This window comes from Peromyscus leucopus, chromosome 8b, assembly GCF_004664715.2.
Source record: "Peromyscus leucopus breed LL Stock chromosome 8b, UCI_PerLeu_2.1, whole genome shotgun sequence".
In the NCBI taxonomy this organism is placed as follows: Eukaryota; Metazoa; Chordata; class Mammalia; order Rodentia; family Cricetidae; genus Peromyscus; species Peromyscus leucopus.
This window is the reverse complement of record NC_051086.1, coordinates 41,221,028-41,231,108: the sequence shown is the minus strand read 5'-3', so window position 1 is coordinate 41,231,108 and position 10,081 is coordinate 41,221,028. Positions and strand designations below refer to the sequence as shown.

General features: G+C 42.8%; 1 pseudogene; it reads right to left on the bottom strand.

Moving 5' to 3' along the window:
• Nucleotides 1-1,845: 1,845 nt before the first annotated feature.
• LOC114689353 lies at nt 1,846-2,804 on the bottom strand (annotated as a pseudogene).
• Between the last annotated feature and the right edge of the window lie 7,277 nt (nt 2,805-10,081).

The following is a 10,081-nucleotide window of genomic DNA, read 5'->3' as shown; positions in this document are numbered from 1 at the left end:
CATAGTCAGAAAAGTCACTGCAGCTTAAAGAGGAAACCTTCTTCTCAGGACGGTCACAGGCACAGTTTGCAAAAAGTGAAGCTATGATTGATGAAATGTGATGTTGGTTAGATGTACACCTGTTGTAGCTTTGTCTTTGTCTTTTTCTTTTCATTATATCAGGTATATTGCCCTGTAAATTGAGGTCGTGGTACCAGGAATAAAAATTAAGGAATTTTTACCTTTCCAAAAAAAGAAAGAAAGAAACCGATTTCTCTCATTTGCTACTTTTACTTTCTGAGGCCACACTGTATTCTTGATAATTTAACTTCAGTTATAACATTCCTGTAATGTGTCACATGTAAATGCTAATTTAACTTCAGGTATAACATTCCTGTAATGTGTCACTTGTAAATGCTAATTTAACTTCAGGTATAACATTCCTGTAACAGGTCACATGGAAATGCTAATTTAACTTCAGGTATAACATTCCTGTAACAGGTCACATGGAAATGCTAATTTACCTTCTGGTATAACATTCCTGTAACAGGTCACATGGAAATGCTATGTCAGATATAGAGAATGGGAATAAATGAGTCCCAGATCAGAATGGCTGCATCAGCTACCTCTCTCTCCTAAAGACTGCAGCCCTGATAGTCCTGTATCCTAGGAATGAGCTTCTTCACCATGGGGCATAAAACAGCAATTAGACTCTTCATGTAGCGATGTGATGCTTGGTCAACAGGGGCCACTACATTCAAGTTCCCAGAGGATAAAGCCATCCACATGTTAAAGACTCTGTAACTGGCCAACTGATTAGAACACCTGTGATTATGAAGCCTTAGAACATTACAGATACAAAGCAATTATCACAGCCCATCTTAGTGCCCTTAGGAGACGTTCATTGCCACCTTTGGGTTCTGAGCCAGCATCCCTGTGCCTATTAGGTGAAACCTTTTAGAATATATTGGCTTATCAGAATGCTAGCTTTTTCCAAACCAAAAGCTTTTCATGTCATCAGACACCATCCAAAAACCATCACGTGTTCCTACTTTGCTACACCCTAAGCCCCTGAGGTCTCCAAAAGTGTTGTTGAATAATGCCTTGAGTTTTGACTTGTGACTTGTGTGTGTTTTTGTAACTTTCTATGAAACTTTGGACCACGTCATTGGGGCAACCTGAGTCCATGTTCCTGGGCCGTGGTCACTAACAATTGACTCAAGAATAAGCTATAATGCATTCCCATAATTGAGAGCTATGTTTGGTTTTGAGAAACACATGAGTACATTTATACACAAATATAGCAACACTGACTATTTGAAGCCTTACCAGCCACTTATACAACCTAGGTTTTAATTTCTTTTAATGATTATTTTTCACTATATAATGATACAGGGGCTGAAGGAATAAAGCTATATCTTGATCTTTATTTTATCTAATTTCAACTGTACATAAATTATCAAGAAATTACACAGAATTAATTCAATATGTCATTTATCTTCATTCACATGTTCTTAACATTGTTAACCACTTGACTTCCAACTCACTCTATCATTTAACAGCTGAATGCCACATGACTAATAATTCCTCAGTATAACAACTTTTCAATGAGGAAACTATTGTCACACACAAAATTAAACAACCACTATCAACTTCAAAAATGTGACATTTGCAGGACACAATTAAAGATTTTGAATGTACAAGGAGTATATCAATGAAGAAATTTTTCAGAATAGAGAAAGAATTCTTCAAAAGGGCTGGCTATACAATCAGACATACTGGATGAGGAATAACATCAGCATGAGACATAGATCAACAGATGTGCAGAGACAAGGAGAAGAAACTGTTCATTCCAAATTACTTACTTTACTGTTTCTTAAAAGAGGGTTCCACACCAAACAGTTTCTTCATGGCATCTGTGACATTCTTATTCCTAAGACTGTAGATCAGTGGGTTCAATAGAGGGGTGAGTATTGTGTAAAACCCAGACAACCGTCATGTCCTTCTCAGGGGTGTGGAAGGAGGCAGGGAGCATGTAGGTGTAGACAGCAGCAACCATAGAAGAGGATGACCACAGTCATGTGGGAGGAACAGGTGGTCAGGGCCTTCTTTCTGCCCTCTGCTGATTTCATCCTGTGAACAGTGAGGAGGATGGATGAATAGGAGCTTGATATGACTGTCACAGGGATGAGAAGCATGAGCACACAGCACAGGTACATGAGGGTCTCATAGAGCCGGGTGTCTGAGCAGGAGAGCTTTGTCACAGCAGGGATCTCACAGAAGAAGTGATGGATCTCATGGGATCCACAGAATGGGAAGGTCATGGTGACAGTGCTGAATATGAAGCCATCCAAGGATCCCAGGAACCAACAGACAGACATCAGGAGGAGACACACTCTACGGTTCATGAGGACAGGATAACGGAGTGGATGGCAGATGGCCACATAGCGGTCATAAGACATGGCAGCCAAAAGGAAAAATTCTGAACCTGCTAGTGTCCCATAGAGAAACATTTGCATCCCACAGGCAGCCGCTGAGATCTTGTGGCTTCCAAGGACCTGGTCCATGAGCATCTTGGGCACAGTGACAGAAATGTACATCATGTCCATGAGTGACAACTGGCTGATGAAAAAGTACATGGGTGTGTGGAGGTGGTTGTCAGAGATTATTAGAAGGATCAGTAGGGCATTCCCAGACAAGGCCATCAGGAAAACCAGAAATGTGACCACAGCAAGCAGAGCAGGGTGTTTGGATTGACTGAAGAATCCCACCAGCGTGAAATCTGACTGTCCAGTGTAGTTGCTCATCCAGGTGTTGATGTCCATGTGTGTCTCCAAGGCAATCGATAATGCTTTGTGGTTAGTGGCTGCTTACTGATATGAGCACAAGCCTAGTATACTATTAAAGTTCCTTGGGCCTTTAGTTCTGAGAATGATAATCTAACTGTAATTTAAAGATTTAAAAAAGTAGGAATTCACATCTGTGGTTAGATAGATCATAACTCAAAGTAGAGCTACCATAGTCCATGGCCATGCTCTTTCTTGATTGAATAATTGTGACCTCTGTTAATAAGTTCTTGAAATTTGCACGATAATTTTTGGCTACTAACAGAAGGTATAAATTTTGACCAAAAGAGACAAAATCCAGTGAAAGACAAATGCACATAATCAAACAGACACTTTATTAGAAAGTTAATGAATAAAGTTATTCTTAATCATTTCAGAGTTGTTTATAATATTAACACATTGAAATACCCTCTCCATTTTAGTGTTCATTGAAGAATGTTGTTTTAAAAATTATACTGTAAAAGATATTAACTGAAAAAATGCAATAGTCTAATTAAAATTGAGTTTGAAGTTTCTTGATAAATGATTAATTTTAAAGATTATCCTCTTTACATATTCCATTCATATAAACATAGTCATATGAAACTGTAGATATAATACATAGAACATGCTTGCTCATCCAATGCTGGTTGGATTGAGATAATGGGAACTCTCACCTTTTTCCTGGTCTCTGCTTCACCAAGTTGATCTCCTCACAGGGTTCACCATTGACTCTAAACTTAAGCAGGAGGCAGAGATTCAGCAGTCACTGCTGGTTGCCAGGCCAGGCTGTGGCAGCAGCATCTCTATGGACTGTCAACCACTTCTTCAAGGAGTTTGAGAATTATAGAGAACAGAGCCATGAGATGTTCCTGAGAGTAGTTTAGCATTCCACCTGCTCCATGCTCACAGTCCGCCTCTGTGTTAGAGGCAAACATATATACATATGTGTATGTTTATTTCTGTCTGTCTGTATATTCAAGGACACATTAACTTTGATTTCATTAAACAAGTTTAGTGTCCATCTGTGTTGGGAAAATAGTAGACATGTGAATTAAATTTGAAGGTTTAAACAGGTACAACAGAGTGACAAACAGCAGCAGACACAATGTAGCCAGCCTTTGAGACAAGGCTCAGTGAACGCCTTTTCCACAGTTAGTTCTCAAGGAGAGGAGATATGTAAGGTTTTTTTTTAAAAAAATTCTGACTGGTAGATACTGCAGTTTGATAGCTCTTAGCAAGAGGAAGGAAATGAAATCTCCTCTTTCTGAGATGCTAGCGTTAGTTAAAGGGAGGGGCTGCTGAGACAACAATCATGAATCTCAGGATCATTTTAATCTCTGTCAAGATTCTAAAACCAAAAACACAAAACACACCTGAAACTGAAGTCCTCGAAGGGCCATGTTCTGCCAAACTGCTGATGGAGCAGAGTACATGGCCAGATTCTTGATGCCTTCATATAAAAGTCAGAAAAACCTGAGACCTATGGGAGGAGATGGACAGAGATACAGAGACAGACAATAACTGAAGGATAAGAAGACATATGAATGATTTCCATTTTAAGAAGTCTTATTCATGAAAGGAAATTTACACATGTTCTAAAATTTAAGCTTTCCTCATTCACCTTAAGGTTACCTGATGACTTAATTCATATGTGTGGACACAGAGAGCAAGGACCAGGGAGGCTGCCACAGTCTATGAGAATCCCTGGCCAGTGTTTGCTGGGTGAGTGGAGGTCAGGGGCAGGTGAGGGGCAGGCGGTGTGCTGGGAAGGTGGCACACTCTGTTAAATGGGGGACACTGGCATCAAGGCACCCAGAGAGCAGGGAGATCAGGAAGGTGATGTCTGCACAAGGCTCAGGACCAGCAGCTGGCTTGCCCTTACACATCCTGTGAGTTTGATTTCATGTGAAGAGCTTGGTGCATGTTAACACTGGGTATTACTCACGGTGAAGGCAGAGAAATGACAAAGCATCCTCCCCAGCCAGCAGCATCCCTGAACCACCCTGTGCTTCCACAGGAGTCACCATGTTTTCTCCTTACAGTGGAGAAGCTCAGGGTCTCAGGGCATCTGCCTCACATCACCCAATAACGCACAGCATGAATGCTTAACCTATGAGTAGGCACAGAGTGGGTACCTGCTGGGTTCTATGGGAAACACAATTTCCCTAGGAAAATGTATAGTTTGTGTTTAGATCACCCACAATCTGTTTCATATGATAAGACATGAACAATATTTAAACAATTGTTTGCATTACTCTAACAATCAAATATTGTCCACACTTGAAATGAAATCAACATCAAAAGAGACAATTTTGTAACTAATGACTTTTAACATGAATGCTAAAAATACATAAGGAAGGGTGGTTGTGTTGGCAAATGCCTACTACAATCCTAGCCAGTGTGAGACTAGAGCAGGGGACCTGCGTTGAAATCAGGGAAATCTCGTGGGTGTGTGTGTTGTGTGTGTGTGTGTGTGTGGTGTGTGTGTGTGTGTGTGTGTGTGACATATATTGCTCCACTCATTCTTAACTTGGAAAAATTCTCAGTAAGAAAGCACTTAAGGGAAGCTTTAGGAAGATGGTGGGTGTGGTAGTGCACATCTTTAATCCAGCACTAGGGAGGCAGAGGCTGGTAGATCTCAGACTGCAAGTCCATCTTGGTGTACAAAGCAATTCTGGACAGCCAGGGCTGCACAGAAAAAAATCTTGTTTCAAAAAAACCAAAAACAAGAAAAAAGAAGACAGAATTATTCCTCCACATAAAAATTAGACAATAAATGATAAAACAAACCTCCTGAAGAACAAACAGACCTGTCTAGGGTCCACCCTGTACTGGGCATTCTCTCCTGTCAGGTCCACTCACCATCAGATGCAGCTGCAGCCTGGGTCATATGAGCCAGGGACAGTAGCTGGTTAAGTGCAGAAGGAACAGGAGGCAAGGGACATCATCCTTGGCTGGACCCTGCTCATCCCTGGATAAAGATTGTGTTAATAACTCCCCTGTGGCACTTTAAGGAAGAATGTAACTAAGTGAGCCAGGATGGTGACAGAAACCTCTGACCATAGGGCTCATTTACCCTTCAGTTTTGTTAAAGTGGAAAAGTCATAGCCAGTATTGACCATAGCCTGGACTATCACCATCATAAAGAGTAATCTGGTCCAACATGAGTCAGTTATTTATGTTCAGGCCCTTGTTCACTATGCAGAATTCTATTCCCTCCATTCTCTCTTTGTTTCTGTCTCTGTCTCTCTCTGTTCATATAAACTGTCAGTAGTTTTCTGTAACCTGTTATCTTTATAAGTGTGGAGTCCAAAGCTTGGGTTCAGTTCCCTTACTAGTTTGTCCCAGACTGACCTCATGTACCATCTTGCCTTCTCCCCATCATGTCATTGCTGTGTTCTACTGTCAGTCAGAAGCCATGTGTTAGTTACTTAGCGGCGCTCTTACCCTGTGAAGAAATGCCATGAAACACGACAGAATCCACTAAGAAGAGTTTTATTAAGATGAGAGAGACAGACGAGTGCTCAGGCATGTGAAAGAGACATGTGTGTGGAGAAGGAGGAGGAGGGGGGAGGAGGAGGAGGAGGAGGAAGCTCGGAATATGGTGCCAGCTTATAAAGGCTGGCTGGCGTATGCACACAAAGTTCCATGTGGGTACTCCACACATGTGCAGATCACATGGTTGCTTTGCGTGCTCTTATGCAACCATGCAAAGCCACAGGGTCCTGGTCACATGAGAGGCCTTGGCCTGGAAATGGCTATTTTGACCTGGAATTGGTGGGGGCATGTTGTGGGTCTATCATCCCTGACTCTTCTTTTTTAAAAAAGAAAAAAAAAAATTGCGGTTGAATGGGTATGGGCAACGTTTCTCTCAAAGACTGCTTCCAGCTGAATAGTGGTTATTGGTTGGTTCTTTGGGGGAAATGGGGAGGGTAGATTGTGAAGTCCTGGGATGATGGTGGGGGGGGGGTGTCCTGGAATGAAGTTCTGCCATCCCCTTGTTCTGCAGCTGTCCATTCATGCTGTGGCTGGAACCTTCTGTTTGACAAGATACTGTTGATATAGAAAAAGCTTAGAGAAAAAAGAATCATTATTATTTTATTTTTGGAGTTGGCATTTATCTGAGGTAGATCTGGCCTTAGTACTCTGCTTAATTTTTATCTGAGACAAGCCTTATTAGAGGTAGTTTATTTAAGGCACCTGTTTCCTTTATTAGTTTAGCATTTAGGAAACGCAGGTGATCAGTTGCTGAGTATCGAACAATGATAGACTCTTGCATTATATTTTTCCTTACCACCTGGATTATTTTTGATGATCCTTTTTTGCCTCCAGCTCTCTGTGACCCTAGTTGGGAAAGGAAGGGGTGATACCTTATTCCTCTGGAATTGGTGACAAGACAGTGGATCCTGATGTCCTCTGGAGCTTGAGAGTACAAGGCCCTGTTTGTTTCACTGTCTATGAAGAGAGATTTTTCTGGGATGGAGGTGAGATAAAAGGTTTTAGATGAGACAGATGGACCCAGTGAGGAAAGCCCTCAAGTTTTAGCAGCTGTAGGAGTCACAAGAATTACCTTGAAGGTTCCCTGCCACTTAGGGGAAAGGGATGAAGGGTTCTGGCCTGGAGGGAAGAGAAGAACCTGATCCCCAATGTGGATTGGAGGTGGACAGTTATTTTCACATGGCTGAGGTAATGAGCAGTCTGTGTAAGCTCATAGGATAGACCTTAGGTGACATAAAAGGGGAGTTAACAGGCTATCTGGAGCAGTTGGAGGTTGGATAAAAGACCTAGTGTTAGAACTGGTCTTCCATATATTAGTTTCAAACGAAGAAATTGAAAGAGGCTTTTTAGGAAAGCACCTGAGCCTGAGAAGAGCTAGAGGCAATAATCTTATCCAGTCGAGATGAAGTTCCTGTGACATCTTAGTAAGAATAGTTTTTAAAGACCGGTTGGTGCGCTCCACCTTTCCTGAGGATGTAGGATGGTGTGGTATATGAAAATGCCAAGGAATGTTAAGAGCCTTAGCTAGTGTCTGAGAAATCTGAGAGGTGAACTCCTGAGGCCACTTGTCAGACTGAAGAGAGCAGGAACCCAAACTGAGGAATAATTTCTCGAGAAGGAGTCTGCAACTGTCTGAGCCGCTTATTAGAAACCAGATATGCCTCTACCCAATTGGAAATGAGTCTACCATTACAAGGAGATATTTAACTTTCCTGATGGTGGGCATATGGGTAAAATCAAGATGCCAGTCAGTCCCTGGAAAGGGAACCTCTATCCTGGTGGGTGGGAAAAGGCTTGACTCCTATACTTGGTATTAGGGATCTGTTTTTTGGCAGATCTCACAAGAGGCAGTAATAGTTCTTAAGAACTGTAAGTCCTCAGAGGTGGGCTGCAGGTAAGCTTTTATGAATTGAGACAGAGCAAGATTATTAAGATGAAAGAGCTGGTGTAAATAGGAAAGAATTTGTCTAGTGTCTGGAGTTCCTGTGAGGTGTAGGCTGTACTGTATGGATTCCCTGTGGTGGGTGAGATGAGACTTGGCCCTGGAGGCCATTGTCCTGGCTGCCTGGTTGTTTCCCCTAGAGATGATGGAGCTATTGGTCTGATGAGACTGGCAGTGGACAATTCCTATAGCCCTGGGGAGGTGGAAGCCTCCAGCATGGCCATTATTTGGCCTGAGTTAGATATGGATTCCCCTTTTGCTGTGAGAAGACACACTCCCTCCAAATAGCAGCGTGGGACAGGAGAATATGAAAAGCATATTTGGAGTCTGTGTAAACATTTAGAGCTTGTCCCTGTGCCAATTGGAAGGCATGGGTGAGAGCTATCAGCTCAGCCTGTTGGTTAGTGGTGTGTGTGGGTAATGCCTGTGCCTCTATTATCTCAGTATCTGACACTATGGCATAACCCATTTTACAGGTCCCTTCATATAAAAAGGAGCTGCCATCTTTGTGCCAGGTATAAGTATTGATGATGGTGTCTAGCAATAGAAGGGTGTTGGGTATCCCAGACTTTTGGGTCTACCTGAGAGACTGGCAAAGGAAAAGAATTGTTAGAGTCAGTAGAGTGAGTGGCTAGAAGGAGGAGGGGAGCTGCTGGTGTGCCTGGGATGAGGCAAATGTGTGGAGCAAAAGAATGGACGCTCCTGCCTTAGCTAGAAGATCCATTCCCATTAAAGGTACAGGGAAGCTTGGCACACTAAGAATGTGTATATGAGAAAGATGCCTCTGAAAATGCAATTAAGTGGTGGTGTCTGATGAGGTAGTAAGGCTGTCCCCACCCGGCAATAGGGAGACAAGCAGGAGAGGTGGGCCCCAAAAACTCTCAGGACAGAGTAGGTAGCTCTGGTGTACCAAAAGGAATGAGATGGGGCACCCATTTACTTTTATTATTACCTTGGATTCCTGTGTGAGATGGGAGTGCCTGGGGTGGGAACCGGCAGCGTCTCCTTGCTGTAGCCAAGCCTAGAAAGTCATCTGGAGGGTGGTCTTAATCTGGCGTTCCTATGTTCGCTTGGGACAGTAGGACAGTCAGCTGACTAGTGACCCTTTGGCAACATTTTGGACAAGGCCTTGTCGGTGCCCTTTGTGGGGTGGTGTACAAGCCCAGGCCCATGGCCTTCTTTACCGCACTTGAAACAGGGACTAGATGGCTTTCAGGAGCTGGTCAGATGGTGCTCGACAGCATCTGGCATCTCCTTTTCTGAGCCTTCTCATCTCTCCCATGGCACACCTTAAATGCTATCGCTAGCACATCTGCCTGTGGAGTCAGAGGGCTGTTCTCCAAACGTTTAAGTTTATCCCTAATGTCGGGAAGCTCTGTGAGACAAAGTGGGTCATTAGGAGCTGCCTGCCCTCAGGGCTCTCCAGGTCTAAGCTAGTGAACTGAAGTAGAGCCTTGGTGACCGCTCTAAGAAGTGAGATGGATTTTCGTCCTTATCCTGAATTACCATTTTAGTTTTTCATAGTTTACTGGTTTTAGGCAGCCTTATGGAGGCCTGTCAGGAGACAGGTAATAAACCTATCTCTGGTGTTATAGTCTCAGTGTGGTTCTTGGTCAGGAACCAACTCCTGCCCTGGAGGGTGTGAAAGGTTAGTCTGGTGAATTTCGTCTGCATGGGTCTAGCCTGTTCCCAATACTTGCTTGCACTCCTTAGGAAGTAAATTATTAGAAAGTATCATGTATATATCACGAAAGTGAGACTATAAGATTGAGTTATATATTGAAACTGTTTAATAAAAAAAACAGAAGTAGAAGTATGAGAACCCAGCTTAGTG